This window comes from Octodon degus, unplaced genomic scaffold, assembly GCF_000260255.1.
Source record: "Octodon degus isolate 3935 unplaced genomic scaffold, OctDeg1.0 scaffold00230, whole genome shotgun sequence".
Classification (NCBI taxonomy): domain Eukaryota; kingdom Metazoa; phylum Chordata; class Mammalia; order Rodentia; family Octodontidae; genus Octodon; species Octodon degus.
In genome coordinates this window covers 140,319-145,748 of record NW_004524806.1, presented here as the reverse complement: position 1 = coordinate 145,748, position 5,430 = coordinate 140,319, and positions in this window count along the sequence as shown.

The window sequence follows — 5,430 nt, the reverse complement described above, 5'->3', positions numbered from 1 at the left end:
AGTGACTTATTCTTAGGTGAGTTTCCAGAAACCACAATTAGAACACAGGCAACTCTATGGTCTCTACCCCTCTATTCCAGGTATCTGAGGTCTATGGCTTGGATGAAAGCATTAAGTGGCTCTGGTCTCTGCTGAAGATGAAATCTCCATCCAGCCTCTTCCTAAAATCACATGCACCGAACTTCATGCACAAAGAAAATTCAAAATGCCAGAGCTAAGTAAAGGGATCATAAATAAGAAAAGACAGCAAGAAGGTGACTCTCCATCAGTGCTATTCTCACTGCTGACACTAGAGGACGAAGTGGGCTTTGTCTAGGACTGCAAGTACCAGCTCCAATAAAATACTGTAGGCAGCAGGTTCCGCTCTCACACACTCACTGTGGGTTAACTCAGTAGGTCTGGTGTGACCAGGTGGATGAACTTTTGGGCAGGGCGACTTCATTTATTTGAAAATCCCACGCCCAGCAGGGTCTAGAGAGTTATAATGAGAGCTTCAGGGCTGCTTGTGTGCTCAGCAGTCTTGAAAAGCACAGCCCTGGGCTGTCTGCACCATGGCCTGGGCTCCTCTCCTGCTCACACTCCTGGCTCACATCACAGGTCAGGAGGGATTTTCTAGCTTGGCCTGAGGAAGGCAGCAGTGTTGCCTCTGTCTCCTCCTCTGACCATCCCTCTCCTGTCTTCTTTTCGGGGGCTGAATCTCAGTCCATGGTGACTCATGAATCTTCACTGTGCACTTCTCCTGGAGCGACACTGACACTCACCTATGGCTCCAGTACTGGAGCTGTCACAACCAGTTACAATCCTGGATGGGTCCAACAGAAACCCTGCCAAACACCACGGTGGCTAATACATGATACTGAGAACCGGATGTCCGGTGTCCCTGCTCGATTCTCAGGCTCTTTGCTTGGGACAAAGCAGCCCTCACCATCACAGGGGCCCAGAATGAAGACGAGGCCACCTATTACTGTGTCCTGTGGCACGGCAACCATTTCCACACTCATGCATGCACAGGGAGAAGTGAGAAACAAACACTTGTTTGGACACAGCCTGTGCTCCTGGGCAACTCCTTGAACACTGACACGAGACTCAGAGGCATGTCTGGTGTCTGAGAGAGATTCAAATTTTTATACACTCAGTAGGGGTCTGTGGAGGACTGCCTGGCCCCTCTCCTTGAAAGAAGAACAGCTTTCACCTTGCTGACTGTGCTGAGACCTGTATCCATGAACTGATACATACCGAGCTGGCTAGATCCTTTCCTTATCCCTACAGTTGTCTTTAAATAATACAACTAAGACCAGGTGAGGAGCGGATGTGCAGTCTTTGAAGCAGGGCTACAGGACAGTGTTCATTTGGCTCTGCAGCTTCCAAGAATCATATGAGTGTCAACAGTGTGGACGTTCTTTCTCTTTGCGGTCTGCTGGGATCCAACCTGATCTCAGAGGCTGAGTTCCCAGGGCACAGAATAGCACACATCAGAGCTGAAGCCCTGAGCAAAAAGCATTAGATACCTCCTCAGTGCAACATGCTGGGCCCTGAGTAGGATGTGGCAAATGATTGTGCCCCTATTTCCCACAAATGTGGTGATGGTTGCTTAACTTATTTAGATCACAAGGATAGAAGGCAATTCTTGTTTTTACACAGTTCAGTGGTTTTCAGAAACAGCTCATCCTATAGAGGAATACATAGAAGGGAGCAGACCACGCGGTTGTTTCTGGACACTTTCCCAATTCTGTCAGTGTAAGAGGAGGAAAGGCAGAGTGTCTTTGAAGGAGGAAAAGTTAATGAAAACCAAGTTAATGAAAATTCACTTAAATCAATGTAGAACTTCGCAAAGTTGTAGTCAGTGAAGCCATAAAACAGAAAAGAGCCAAGAGAACTTTACCAACAGACTTTAGTGGGAAAGAATATTTGCAAGGGAAGAGATATGTTCGAGTCAAATTGTTGGTCTCTGATCACAGGATTTTCTTCTTCCCCCACCTCTTTAGGAGACCTGCTGCCCAAGCCACTACATCTGGACCTTTGATGCTGTGTCCTCGGGCGCACTTCACACACATGGCCTATCTTCAGGAACGTAAAGGCTGAAATGCTAACTGCCAAGCTCATCTTAATGTCTTCAGGTCTCCCTGTGACACGATGCCACATTTTGGGATCACTGAGAGGCACTGACCTCACCTAAGCCTACAAACACCTACACCTGGGAGTGAGAGCTGATGGGTCTTGTGGAGTGAACCATATGCACTATGAATGGCTAAGTAGAAAAAAGCAGTAAGAGAGAGCTGGCCTTAAATAGCAATAAATATTTTTCAGGACTTTCTTTCCCTTTCTCATACTGAGAATTGAACCTAGTACCTCACATTGAGCTCCATTACCATTAGAGACATTTTCAACAAATACTCTGCCTACCACAACCTCTCAGGTAGTGAGGATTGGAGTGTAGTGAGTGTGAACCCTTGTGCCCAGAGTCAGTGTACACTACTCTTTAGTTCTTAAGCTTCACACAGGCCTCTAAGGCAGACGGTATGGAATCCTGGCAGCAAAATCTGTGATATTCAGCCTCAGGGCACGTCACCATGCTGAAGCTGAGCCTGTGGTAAGGATGGGCCATTGTGAGGCTGTCCACTGCCCTACCTGCTACTTTTCACAGCAGCCTGAGCCAGGTCTTGAGAGAACGAGCTCAGCATGTACAGAGGAGACCCCGCAGCCTGGTGCACTCAAGGGCCTCAGAGGCTTCTGGATGGTGTCGTGTTCACATCCCCAGTAGTTGCTCCATCCCCAACTCTGCTGGGAGAACATTCAGTTCAGGCTCCTTTCATGGAGTCCAGCATGCTCAAAACCTTTTGGGTTCCTGAACTGTGACTGGAGAAGTTTTGAGGGACCCAGGAAAGGAGGACAACACCTGCATGAACGTTCTCTTTATTTCCATGGGATGGCAGAGAATGCAAGATGAGCCTGAGGCTGTCCACCCACTCAGTGTGGGTCCCAGAGTCGGTCCACTATGACCTGGACTCCAAATCTCCTCCTCCTCTTCTCTTCTTTCTCCTTCTCTCTCACTGCCCAAAATAAGGATAGGAGATTTGGCTGGTGAGTTTTTTCTTTTTTTTAAACAGAGTTCATCCCCTAACAATCAGAAGCACTTGTTATCTCCACCTGACGAAATCTGGTGGACAGTCAGCATCTAGAGTAAATAGCACATGAAAGAATAGGAACATGATTTGCTTTCATAGTGATATAAATCATGCAATGAAAACAGTATGTGAAGCTATGCCAGCTATGCCAACTACTGGGGATGTGAACACGACACCATCCAGACCACACTGACTTTCTATGCTAATAAGTAATAAACAATATTTTAAAAGCTGGTTTCTATTCATATTAAATACATTACTTACATTGGTGTTGACTTATAAAAGTATTTTCAGTCCCTTAAAGTAATGATTCCAGCATTGTGTGACATGAATGAAATATACGGTGAATGTTTAAATGTTTAAAAATTATTACAGTGAGGGCATATTGCCCAACCTCCACCAAAACGCACCCTCTGCACATTCATCCATCCATTCCTGCCACTTCCCAAAGCAGTTCTTGGGTCCTCATTTGAGTCTTCATGAAGTATGATAAAAAGTACAACTTCCTCCAAGGGAAAGCCAGTCTGACAAGCATGCTATATATGCCTGCTCCCATCTTATTTTCCAGATTTTCCACCTTGCAAAATCTGAATCTTTCTCAAAGTCCACGAACGGTAATTATTTGAATTGATTGGGAGCATCACAGCTGTCACGAATCCACGACTACAGGCACTCACAAAACCAAACACATAGAAGTGTTTCAACATGCATCAAGACTGATGGAAGAGGGGCCGGGGAGATGGCTCAGTAGAATAAGCACTTCCCTGGCATGTGCGAGGGCCCGAGTTCAATCCCCAGTTCCGATTAAAAAAAAGAATGATAGAAGACGTACAAGGAAAGCATTTTGAGGGATATGGAGAACAATGTGTTTTTTAACAGTAATTTCTTCATATACAAATATTTATTATTTTTTATTACATCTCAGGTGTGTGTACATATATAAAAGATGTACAGAACATAAATTTCATAGAATATGTAGTCTTTGTGTGCTGCATATAGCTGCAACAAAATACCACACTGTAAATCATAAAGAAGAGAGATCCATTTCTTCAGAGCGTAGAGGCTGGGACGCCTGAGTCCAAGGATTTTTATCTAAGCAGAGTCCGGCTGTGCCGTCACACTGGGAAAATGAAAGACCACAATACACAGTGTAGGACCAGAACGGGAGAGAACTTAGGCTTTAAAGAAATCCTCGTTGTTCAAGAAGAAAGTCTTTTACTAAAATTATTTAGAGAAGATATCATGTCTGCATCTTGTCCTCTGAATAACTACTATGAAGATAACATTATGCAAGGTATTAATTTTTTTTTGATGTTTCTTGCTTTGCACCTGTGGCCCAGGATGGCTTTTGCTACTCTGCATCTGTTCTGCTCTGACATTTTCTCTAGTTCTATGAGGGACACTGTTTAGTATTTTTATTCAGATTTCACTGAATCATTACATCCGTGGGGTGTTTGACCATTTTGGTAATATCTGTAGAGATTTCTAAGTGGTGGTCGGTTATTATACTCAGATGAATTAAAATGGCATGCTTCTGGGTGTGGGAGGCCCACCTGAGGCTTGTTGCCAACAGCATAAAAGGCAGAACAGGAGAAAATGCCAAAACGCTCTGAGGCATGTTGTTTGGAGAAGCTGTTGGAGATGTTGAGAGCTGCGAGTTCTCTTAAGCTGCTCAACCAGAGGACCTTGTCATGCTGGTTTTCCTGATGAACTATGGAGGAGCTTTGGTCCTCATCTCGAGCATCGCTTCCTATCTCTGGAGGGGAAGATGGTGCACTGCTCAGCCTCACAGAAAAACTTGAGGCACTGGCTTTCCTGATGGGAACTCAGCTTTCCTCATCACTGGAGGAGCTCGAGGCATCATTGTGAAGATGGCTGTGGTAATTTTGGGGGAGCTCTGGTGCTTACCTTGAATTTTGCTTCCTAGCTCCAGTTCAGATTCCTTAGCTTGTTAGCACAGATTCTTCCTGCCACTGGCATAGACTTCCTAGCTTCCACCACTGACCTTTGGGCCTTTTCCAGCACAGATCCATGACAGAGACCATCATGAGACTTTGTTCTGGGCTTTACACCTCCAGTTGAATTTTTGGGAGGCATTGTTATGAGCTCTATATTTTTAGTATGACTCATGGAGGATTTTAGGATCTAGGAGAAGTCTTTAGTGTTTATGCTTGGAAAGTATTCCTTCACTTCTTGTATATGATTCTTTTTTGTTGTTGTTGTTTTTTGAAATTTAAAGAAAAAAATTATTGAAGATCTGAAAAACAATTCCTAAAAGATTGACTTTTCCAGAAAACTGTAGCTA